The sequence below is a fragment of the Opisthocomus hoazin genome, chromosome 4 (assembly GCF_030867145.1).
Source record: "Opisthocomus hoazin isolate bOpiHoa1 chromosome 4, bOpiHoa1.hap1, whole genome shotgun sequence".
Classification (NCBI taxonomy): domain Eukaryota; kingdom Metazoa; phylum Chordata; class Aves; order Opisthocomiformes; family Opisthocomidae; genus Opisthocomus; species Opisthocomus hoazin.
Window position 1 is genome coordinate 17,206,991 of NC_134417.1, and position 11,816 is coordinate 17,218,806.

The 11,816-nt window shown below is 51.1% G+C and overlaps 1 long non-coding RNA gene across 1 annotated transcript; it reads right to left on the bottom strand.

The window, feature by feature from the left end:
• Positions 1-9,946: 9,946 nt before the first annotated feature.
• On the bottom strand, positions 9,947-11,692 carry LOC142361122 (uncharacterized). The gene is made up of 2 exons (XR_012763650.1): positions 10,945-11,692; positions 9,947-10,177 (listed from the first exon to the last, which is right to left on the bottom strand). It is a non-coding gene; the product is annotated as an uncharacterized LOC142361122 (long non-coding RNA).
• Positions 11,693-11,816: the final 124 nt, after the last annotated feature.

Here is an 11,816-nt window from a genome sequence, read left to right on the forward strand (position 1 = left end):
AAGCTCCGACGATCTGCTGGGCTTAACTAACTTCAGCATTACAGCCAGCATCTCTGTGCCGGCACTTAGGGCCTTAACCAGGAAACTTGCTGGGAACACACAGCCGTGATACAAAGGAAAGGAAAGGAGAGGAGAGGAGAGGAAAGGAAAGGAAAGGAAAGGAAAGGAAAGGAAAGGAAAGGAAAGGAAAGGAAAGGAAAGGAAAGGAAAGGAAAGGAAAGGAAAGGAAAGGAAAGGAAAGGAAAGGAAAGGAAAGGAAAGGAAAGGAAAGGAAAGGAAAGGAAAGGAAAGGAAAGGAAAGGAAAGGAAAGGGGAAAGGAAAGGGGAAAGGAAAGGGGAAAGGAAAGGGGAAAGGAAAGGGGAAAGGAAAGGAAAGGAAAGGAAAGGAAAGGAAAGGAAAGGAAAGGAAAGGAAAGGAAAGGAAAGGAAAGGAAAGGAAAGGAAAGGAAAGGAAAGGAAAGGAAAGGAAAGGAAAGGAAAGGAAAGGAAAGGAAAGGAAAGGAAAGGAAAGGAAAGGAAAGGAAAGGAAAGGAAAGGAAAGGAAAGGAAAGGAAAGGGGAAAGGAAAGGAATTACAGATTATTAAGCCTTATTTTCTTTTTTGGTTTTTTTTTTTTTTCAAAATTGGATCTAAACTTACCCATCTCAGTTTTAGGCCTAGATCCTGGCTAACATGGCATGACCCTACTGAAGGAAGGCACAGACTGGAAGAGCCCGTGCAAATCATCTTATCCATGTCCTGAAATCTCAGAGGGTTCAATCTTAAGAGATCTGTGTCCTCCGCATACACCCTTGTGTCACGGTGTGGAAAGGCAACCTCTTCAGCCACCACCATTGTATCCAAAAAGGGTCATGAACCAAAGCCTTACATACTAACTGCAGAAAGAGGCAGTGATAAGGGCATGGGGCAGGCTGCCATGTTGGTGGCCAGATTTCAGGACACACGGTGCATTCTGCTACTTCTACTCCAGGGCCAGAAAGAGTGGCATGGATCAGTCAGAAATGGGCAGAGATCTATCAAATCACTTTGGAATGAGATGCCGAATTTCCTAAGGCTTGGAATCATAGAATCACAGAACCATAGGATAGTTGGGCTTGGAAGGGACTTTCAAGGTCATCTAGTCCAACCTTCCTGCAACAAGCAGGGACATCTTCAACTAGATCAGGTTGCTCAGAACCCCGTCCAAACTGATCTTGCGTGTTTCCAGAGATGGGACATCTGCCACCTCTCTGGGCGACCTGTTCCAGAGATTCACCACCCTCACTGTGAAAAATTTCTTCCTTATATCCAGTCTAAATCTACCCTAATCTCAAATTCTTGAGTGTTCTACCCATTTCAAAGCAAGAAAAAACACAATCTGGACACAGATGTCCAAGAGACTGGAGCATACAGGAACAGGAGGGCAAAGCTTCTACAGACTTGAACTAAGCATGGTGGGGGACCAACGAACTATGAACAAACAGAGGGTAGAAACTGGAAGAAGCATCCTAACCATGTGGGAAAAGAGGTCCTGTAACAAGCAGTCAGAGGCAAGAAGTCAACCTGGCCAAAGAGGATGTGGTGGCCAAGATCTGTGGGGACCAGGCTCCAAAGCCCACCGGGTCCCTCCTGTTCTTGGTCACTGAGGAACCATCCACATCTCATGGGATTCTGGCATGTGGACCCCATGTACCGGGAGGGCTGGGAAGGGAAGCCACATGAAACCATCTTGACCCAGCACTTCTGAGACTAAGGAGAGATAGCACGGGTTGGTGGCCAAGGGATACCCTCCTGGCCAGGGCGCATTTGAACCTCCCGGGAGGGAAAGTTCAAGCTCTTGGCTCAGGAGCTGGCTCAAATACGAGCACAGCGTGGTGAGATGAGCTTCCCTTGCAGCCTGGTGGTGGCCAGAGCTTTGTTTCAGGCAGGCCCTGCTGGCTGCTGCTCGGGGCATCACTCCCCACCTCCGATCCTCCCACCTCCCTCTGCCTCTCTTTCCACATCTACAACGTGGAGCTAAAGCTAATTACAGCCCCTAGAGCAGAGCTGCATGGCTTGGCTTCACTCGCGTTTCGAAAATGCTCAGAGATGAAAGGTGCTTGAGAGAGCAGAGTATTGTTGTTACTAATAATTACAAAAATTAACCAAATATTTGTCTAGCAGCATCCATTCCTGGTGCTGTTTCTTACATAAAATACACACATGCCCCGACTGCCAAACCAAAGCACCAGAATCACTACATCAGCCCTACGGTATCAGGAAGGGGGGCAAAAATGTGCCTTGGGTCTAAAAACGGTTGCCTGTTCCAGCAGTGAATTTAATTGACCTAAAAATAATGCAGGTGTACTGCAGATCCAGATTGCTTGCTGACAAGAAACCCAAATAGGGCCCACGGGCTGCAAAGCAGCAGGTTAAACGCTGCCTCTGAAGCTGCCTCTGGGCTGACCCTGGCACCAGAGTATTTTTTTCTCCTGGTATTTGCCACCGCTTGCTGCTGCGGAGTCGGGCTCTCGTAAAATGTTTATCAATGCCTGGGAATCTTCCAAATGGAGAAACGGTGCACGTGGAGAGAAGTGTCCCCTCGCAGTCAGCAGAGACTGGATTTTATCACTTGTTTTAATTCCCGTCTTTATCATTTTCTTGCTTTTTTCCCCCTGTTTTCTAATAAATTCCTCTAACACCTAATAAAATCAGTCCTTTTCCCTTCTACTTACCTCCCCCTGCTGCCACCACGATTACCTAGACAAGAAAAATACAGAGCACGGGGTCTTGCAGACTGAGGTTTTAGTGACTGATTTCAGCCGACGTGAGCAGAATCGGCAATAAACTTCAATGTCACGGTATTTTGATTCCTCTTTCTTCTGTATTGCATGAAATATCTGAAGGGGACAGACGCCAAGGAGTGCGAAGAATTCTTTCGGGTTATATAGCCAAAAATGAAACTAAGAAAGGAGCCACTTCCAGAGAGGGAGATGCAGTCAGCTGCACAATAGTTATCTGTAGTAGATGGCATCTCTCACTGACGCGATCTCTATTATCCTCCTATCTCAGCATCTCGCAGTCTTTAATGGATTCTTCCCTCCAGCATCTTTGCCAGACCGTGCTGCTGTCCTATACACATTTCACCAACTGGGACCAGCAGCACCGACAGGCCAAGACCCAGCTCCCCTAACCTACATTGGCATCTAGTTCCCACTGGTCACAGTCTAAAAATCCATCTGGGCACTACACCAGTTGATCGTGAATTTATTTGCGGAGGTAGATAAAATGCTCTGTGACCACAGAGAAACAAACAAGTCTCATAAAACCCAAGTTTGTTATTTCCTGCTCTGCTTTCAAAACAAAACACAATAGTTTTAGCAGACAATTAAACTCCCTGATTTCCAAGGGAGGCAGGCACACAAATACTTTTGAGGATCTGAGCCCACATGATTATGTAAGGCGTTAGCAGGAGGGAATTAACCCAGTGGCTGGAGCATCCTTGTGGAGAGGATCTCATCCACACTCGGGGCTGCCATACAGGAACATGCCGGAGCAAAATATAAAACCCAGAAATACTTAAAATTTAAATCAGGGAAGTGCCAGAAAATGTCACAACGTTGCTCCAGGTCAGGGGAACAGCTGACCTGACCCCTCTCTACCTCCTGCCTCACCACCGTGCTGCCTGCACCCCCTGAAGCCAGGAAAAACAAGCCCACGGTTGCACGTACCACTTCCAAGCATGCGGGACCTCTGTGCGGGGCGGACGGCAGCAGCAGCTGCCTGGGGACTTCTGGTCCATGCTTTGCCCTCTGTGCACAGCCACAGGCTCTGCATCGGGGCAGATGGTCCCTGGGCACCCATAGCAAGGTGGCAAGGGGGCCAGAAGCACCAATGTGCCGGCCCGACTCCGAGCAGCCGCGGGGATGCGGGGACGAGGTGGCCGCAGTGCAGGATTTCCACGACTCAGCAAGGATCTCGCATTCCTCCCTCCACCCTGGGGCTGCTTATTAAATATGCTGTCATATTAAAACAAAACTACTTCAAAAAGTAATAATAAGTAGAAGAGAGCAGGATTCGGGGAAGTAAAGGAGAAGGTTGTGGGCCTGATCCTGCTCTCCCTCGGGCCGGGGTGATGAGGAGCGCTGGGCGAAACCTCTGGGAAGGCAGTTCCGAAGCAGGCTCCTTCATTCCAGCCCGGGTGAGACAGAAGGGCGATCTGGCCCTTTTCCCATATTTAATGCTGTCACAGTTGAATTTATCACGCTGAAACCAGCGGAGCTGTTTGCAGGAGCGAGGACCGTGGCAGCAGCCGCCTTACGATGCAGAACGCTGCCGGGGGGGACCAACCCTCCCTGCCCGGGATGGATGCAGCTCCCAACGCGGCGCTGACAATAAAAGCATACCTTTCCAATAAAAGCATACCTTTCCCGGGCAGGCAGAGGCTGCCTGAACTGTCACTTTAATTGAAACCTTCTGCAGTCGTATACTTCACCTTATGTTTAATGATTCACCTCTTAAGCAGCCCACTTGTACCTTTGTAATCTTTCTGAAGGTTAACTTGTTGATCCTAGAAACTTGCCTGGAGAGAGCGAGGCAATTTGCAGGGAGGCTTGGAAGAAAAAAAAGTATCATGTTTTCTGATGAAAAGTTTTTTTCTTGGGGAAGAAGGAAGAAGAAATAAATTGCAAAATTCAGAAGAGCCGACGAGGCTTTGGAAAGAAAAAAGAAAAGAATAATTAAAAAAAAAAACAAAACACAGAAGAAAGAAATGCCCTTAAAATAAAAGGAGGAGTTGGGGGGGAGCAGCTGGGTTTACTTTCCAGCTCCTGGGAGACGTTTTATTTCTGCTCTATAGGAATTAAAAATATATTTGTCATTTACCAGATTAAATAAAAATAATCCTAGAGTTAAATTATTTTTAGGCCACTAAGAGTTACGTCCTTATGGGTGGTAACCTATTTGTAACACTGTAATGGAGTAACTGGCCATTTCATGCAGCTTCGAGATCGATCCTTCACTATTTGCCATGTGCCCATGCAAATAAATACCCTGTTTGATTCATGGTCCTATCGTAGAATCTGCCCGCTTCTTTCTTACTCATATAATATTTAATTATTTAAAACAAGTAGAAATCCCACAGGGAATTTTTGTCTCTAAAAAATAGCTGACTTATTCTTGTCATTTGAGAGTAACAGAAAAAGATGGGAAAATCAAATTCTTTTTACGTCCTAAAACTGAAACTCAAGTAAGAAGGATGAGGAGAAAAAATCTTAAAACCCAGAAACCAAACTTCCCCCCCCCACTTTCACATGAATATTCTGGTTCCTTACTGTAGCTATTCATAGTTGTACCTAAATGTAATCTATAAATCTACTAATATATTATTTAACACTCTAACTACTGATATAAAAAAATATAAAATATTCTGTTGGCAATACATTTAATCGAAATCTTTTCAGAGGCAGCTTGCTATTGCCAGACATGCTTTTAGAGATAGTACAGAGAAATAAAGAAATTAAGAGGGCAGTAAAACAAATAATTACCATTTTCCCCATTACTTCCAGATACCCTCCCATCCAGTCACAAAATCCTTTAAGTCTAAATCAAAGGGTTTCAGTGGACAAAATTGTACAGATCATTTCGAAGAATATAAAAATTATGTCGATGTTTTATTTGAAGAGAGAAATTGAAATTCACGTAGCGCTCTACTGGCTGAGATGTCCGAGGAGTTATAAAAAAAAAAAAAAACCACCAGGTTGGTTTAGCCTGAACTTTTGAGGCCTGTTTCAAAATGACCGGGATCAATGCAAATCCCTCTTTTAATTTCAATGTGCTTGTGCCCATAAAACTTTAAGGCATTGTCCTTCTTCTTAGGCTCTCTTCTGCTTTTTAAAAATCAGGGAATCTGCATGATTCTCCGAGGCACGAGTAAGAGTAAGAAGTAATGCTACTAACCATCCAAAGCAAGAACTGCCTTTATTCTTTGTATTTTTTTTCCCCAACAAAGCAACCACTTTCGCATTAGGTTTGAACTACCTCAACTCCTTATCAGGAAAGTATCTGTAGGGGTTAGTGAGGTTTTTTTAATCTTGACAGCTGAATGTTGACAGATCTGCTGGAAAGGAAAGAGGTCAGTGGTGCCGCTCAGCCACGGGCCAGGGATTCTCAGCTTCCACAGGTCACACGCTTCATATTTTTGTGGGTGCCAGGATGACAAGATTTGGGGACAAGCAAGCGAGTGGGATGAGGCCAGGCGAAGGCTCCCTCACCGTGTGCCCTGCCAGGAGGCTCCTCGCCCGGCACGGCCGCACCAAGGCACTGCCAGGCTTCGGTCCATAATTGGTTAAAAATTGATTGGGACTGGGGAGGGGGGCGAGGTAATTATCTGTGGCTGGAACATCTCAGGATAAAGTTTCCCTTTTCAATCAAAGATGTGGCAGAGGTGGCACAGGGCTGCTGGTGCACGGTGGGACGGGGACGAGCCTTGCACACCTCCTGGTAACTGGTGTTTGCTCCGTCGGTGTTTGGGAGATCAGGCAGGCAGACAGGCAGATATCTCACTTCTTTGCCTATGGGGGAGGAAAGTCATTCCTGACAGGCAAGTCTGCACTGTCTCCTGGCAGCGAGAGCCAAGCAGATATGCCAGTTATTTGGGCAATTTTGCAGGAACGTTATCCTGGGTTTTTATCTGAGCGTGGCGTGGACGCACAGCTCCCCGTCATCGGAGCGGACCTTCTCGCAGGGTGTTGCTCCGAGTGCGACTCGTTACCCCACACAAGGCGTCTGCACATGGCACGGAGGTGACAACGTGCTCTCGGGCTATGCCGGGAGCTGTGTCGACGCATGGAGGGACTGCGGGCCGGCCGGCTGTGTGCCCCTCCGCAGCCTTTGGCTGTCCCTCCCTCCATCCGTCCACCTCTCCATCCCCCCCCGTCCCACCCTCCGGGGCACCCTGTGCCCCCCCACCGTACCAGTCCAGCTCCAGCTGCCGGCAGGCGCCGAGCGGTACCTACGGCCATCTCAAGCTTTCGCATGAGGTGCGATGAGAGCAACACAGACTGGGCCGGGGGCTTGCGGGTGGGCGCGCTGCGGTGGGCTGACTCAGACCCGGGCTGGGCAGGGGCGAGCTACGGTCAGGTGTGCCCCGGGCGTGCGGGAGCAGCCAGGCTCTGCCACGACATTCAAGTTTTTCCACTTCCAGTCCTTTCCCTCGCAGTAAGGACCGAGCCAGATCAGAAATACTCCAATTAAAACAAAACAACAAAAAAAACATAAAAAGAAAGAAAAAAAGCCAGAAAAAGGAGCCCCATGAGCATTGCAGGACTCCACTCCCTGCCATTTCCACGCGCCCGGCCGCTGCTCCCTCTTCTCCCAGCCTGAGCCCGAGCCTCTTCCGATACCCAGGAAAACATTTTGTTCTGCGTTAAAGGCTAAACCTAACACATGACCAGCGAGAGGCAGCAGTTTGTTTAGCTCTTAGAGTTTATTTTAATTGCGGCCTTGTTTTGTAATGAGGGCGGCCGCGGCAGGGGGAGCCTTCTGGGATCCGGGGGGCTGTTCCGGGGGAGTTTCCTTATCGATAAAAAGAAGTCTCATCTGTTCAAATTAACAAGAACCGGATGGGATACATGCTCAGCTGCCTTGTCTTCTTGGAACTTAAACCATGGATGTTCGCTTATGAAGGATTTCAGCGGCTTTCCGGGGTCACAGGTCTCCCCCAAGCACTACTTTTAGCGTCCCCAACCTCCGTCGGGGGGGAAGGAGGGGGAGAAAGACGGGCCCTGCGCTCCTGCTGACAGGCAGAAAACAGCCTGGTAAACCCGAGTAGTTTGTTATGATGATGCATGAAAAAAGGAGGAAAAAAAAAGAAAAATCATGTGATTTTTATGCAAATCAGGTGAATGGGACGGTTAACAAAACCCTAAATGTCAGGTAGATAAGATCACATACACCTAGAGCAGTGTCATGATATTCTTTGTACGTTACATTCATACTGGAAACCAGAACGTGTTACAGAAATCAGACACCCACAAAAAGCTCTGAGATTGCACCGAGAACAGGTTCCTGCAAAGCACCAACCTCTGACAATAAAAAAAAAAAAAAAGAAAAAGAAAAAAAGTAGGTTAGATTAGAAAACAAGATAGCTCATTGCAGCCAGGGAATAGGCTGTCCCCGCGCAGCGCGCAGCCTGGCCTCGCTGCACGCGCATTAATATGCACAAAACTCCTTTTAAGTCACGCTCGTGCGGCGGCACCCGGCTCTGACACGGGCCGGCCGCTCCCCCAGCCCATTCTCGGCTGCCACGGGGGAGCAGAGATTCGCGGGCTCTCCTCTGCCAGGCTGAACTCTTCTCTCCCAGACACTATTTTTTTTTTTTCTTTAGAAGTCCTGGCAGCTCTTTTGCACGGGGATGGGTAAGCCTCATGGCCTGAAGGAGTTAAATTTCAAAAGAAAAAAATTATAGTGGGCCACTGTTTATTTAAGCAGTATTTCGTATAAGACGAGGCACTTCTTTCCAGAGGTGCAGTTCACCTGGCAAAAATACGCACCGGCCTTGACGCCACTTAAAAACCCGCTCTGTGTCCCCTGGGGGGCACGACCCAAACCCCGAGGGCTCCCATCACCACCGAGCAGCATCTCCAGCTCCAGCGGCCTTCGACATCAAACTGCAGCTATCAGGGAGGGCGAAATAACTTCACACCGCTTTGTGCCCCGCACGCCAACACGCGGGCAGAGGGGTTGCTTTTCATCCCAGGAGCTTTGGGGAGGGGGGGGGGGAGGAATGGAGAGGCTGGGGGGTGCTTTGGCAGGGGGGTGTGAGGCACCTGTAGTGGTGCCCAGCACTGCTCCTGCCTCCGCTCCGGCATGCCCAGAAACACCCCTGGGGACCGTTTTCCAGCAGCATCACCCCCCTCCCAGCATTGCCACCGCTTCACAGGGTGGCACATCGGGGGTTCAGACCCCTGCCTGAGTGAGGGGCTCTCTGCAGGGTGGAGGGGTGTTTCTGAGAGGGGGGTAAGTGGGGCCAGCCCCCCAAAGCCGGGTTACAGCTGCACCTCCACTTGCCACACAGGCACCTCGTGGGTGCGCGGGAGCTGCCCCGAGGCCGGTGGGGAGGGTCCCACAGCCAACATGGGGGCTGCCAGCGGCATCCCACCCACTCGGCAACCCTCCCCATCACCGGGCTGCCTTCCCCACCAGAGCGAAGCCTGCGGAGGCGAGGGACGCCATCCCACCAGGGCATCGCCACCCTGCCCGCCTGGCAGCCACCACTGCCACCGCCACCAGCTGCCACGCTGGTGCCTGGAGCTGGGACCCAGGCGGGATGGGCAAGGGAAGAGGGTGACAAGGCCTCGCTCGGCTCTGACCCTCCGGCTGATGGGGGAAGAGGGGTCCCAGGGAAATGACCCCATCCCCGGCTCCCCAAAGCCCCCGGCGAGGCACCGTGGGGACGGCTGCAGATTTTGGGGGGCAGAAGGAAGCGGTGGGAGGTGGGGCGCATGGCAGGAGCCCCCCGAGAGCTGTGGCCGGGCCCCGGGTGACGGACAGGGGGAAAAGAAGGCACAAAACCAGAGGGGAAAGGGCAAAAACCCTGCAAAGGCGCCCAGGCCGACCAGTTCCCAGCCCGAAGGGGATGCTGGAGGCTGATCTCTACGGTCCCGTAACGAGGGGGTGTTAGAATGGAAACTCTGATGCAAGCCCAGCTTGGCAGGGCAAGAAACATCCCCCACAAAGCTGCTACTTGAACAGAAGCCATGCTCGACCTCGGGTCTCCACCAAAAAAAAAACCCAAGCGGCAGCCCTCTCGCTGCTGCGAAGGTCCCGCAGGCGCGGGCTCCTCCGGGCGCACGCTCCGGCTAAAGCGAAAGCATTGCCGCTGCAGAGAAATGACAAACAGAGGAGATCTTCCCCCACCACCACCCCAACCCTCTTCTGTTTCATTTCATTGCTGTAAAAAAGATTTTAAAAAAAAAGGAAAAAAGTCTCAAAATCCCAGGGCAGAGTTTATATGACGGGGTCCGTTCCTCCCTCGGCCGCCTGCGGACAGCCGGGGAGCCCCGTCCGTGCCCGGGGCCGGGATCGGAGCGGCACGGCTCGAGCCGCGCTCGCTCACTGGGAATTCCATATTGCTGTTTGACCACAGGAGAGCCGTCTCTCCAGCAGATCCGCACCATCCCAAGCGTCTCGGGAGCACCGTCCCTGTCTTGCCACCGGGCTATTTTTAATGATAAAATGAGTCGCATTAGCAGAAGAGCTTTCTTCCTAATATTTTTTCCCCTCTCCCCCCTTGCTTTAAAGCGTTTCAGTCCCAGAGCTCAGCGGAGAAATCAAAGTAACAGCGGCACCCGGGGACTCGGCGTCCAAGGTGGCCGCTCCGCGGGGCTCGGCGTCGGCTGAATCCGTAGCTCGGAGCGACCGCCTCGGCGGAGCGAGGGCACCGTGACCCGCGGTGCTTCTTCTCGTGAACAGATTTCTATTAATTGCAACGGCCCGGGGATGCCATCGCAGCCCGGAGCGTGCCCTCCCCCTGCTCCCCGCCACCCCGAGCGGCCGCGGCACCTCGCAGCCCAAAAATACGACGGGGATGTGAAAAAGGAGACCCGCGAGCTGCTGGGGTGGGTGCCTGTGTGTCCCCCCCCAAGGCAAACCCTCGCAGCAGGCCCGCGCGAAATAAATACGCGAGGCTGGGGGACAGAAGCAGAAATCTCGACGGATTTACATACGGGGCGAGACATTTCCCCAGGGGACGGGGAAGGCTGGGGTGACGGGCCCCCTCCCTCCGCACCCCCCAAAAGCCATCCGAGGTACGGATCGCAAAGGCTTCGCGTTATCCCCCCCTCCGCCGCCCCCCGCCTCCCAGCAAAGGCCCAGCACCAGGCGAAAAGTGCCGAAATAAACACCCCTTCCAGCAAAGCCAGCGCGGTTTTGCGTCCCCGGCGCAGCCCGACATTCCGCACGCAGCGAGAGTATTCACAGACTTACAGGTCATTTTTTGCAACCATACCAAGACCAGCCACCAAGAATTAACCCACCACTCCAGAGTCCTGGGAAGGAAAAGAGAAAATGGATCAAAAAAAAAAAAGGGGGGGGGGGGAATAAAAAGAGATTATCGGCTTTTTTTTTTTTTTTTTGGTCTGGAGAATCCTGGCGAAGAAATGATAATGAAAAATAAAATAAAAATGAAAAACAAAAAGGGAAAAAAGGAAGAAGGGAAGGGGAGCGCATGGGGTGGGGGGGATCTTTAAGGAAGAAGCTTCTTTCCCCGAGAGTAAATCCCGTCGGAGGCCGTGGCTGCTTGCAAAAATTTATAAAAAAAAAAAAAAAAAAAAAAAAGCTGATTGAGGGAAAAATAATAAGTAAAAAGAAAAAAGATGTAAAAATCCAGTGCAATGCAGCAGGATCCTGGCTCTGCTCGCTGGGTTGATTGGTTGGGGTTGGTTTTTTTTTAGGGGGGACGGCTGCTTTTTAAACGGGAAAGTGACCCCCCCAAAATTAAAAAAAAAAATAATATAAAAGTAATAATTGAGGGAAAAAAAAATTAACAGGAGTATTTTTTTTTTCTCAGCTGTCTTCCTTTTCTCCCTGCCTCGGAGAGGGCCGGGGGGGGGGGGGGAATAAGGGGGGGTGGGATGTGTGCTTGCACCGCCCGGCGTTGGAACCCGGGACCCCCCGTTCGCCTCCGCCGATCGCTGCTGCTCCGCGGCCGCGCGCCGCCGCCACCCTGCCGCGCCCCCACGTCACACACAGGCACCCGCCGTCACGTGACCCGCCGCGCCGGGCGCGACCATTGGGAACGGGGAGGGGGGGTGGTGAGTGAAAAGGGTGGGCGAAGCGATGGGACCCCCGCCGCCGCC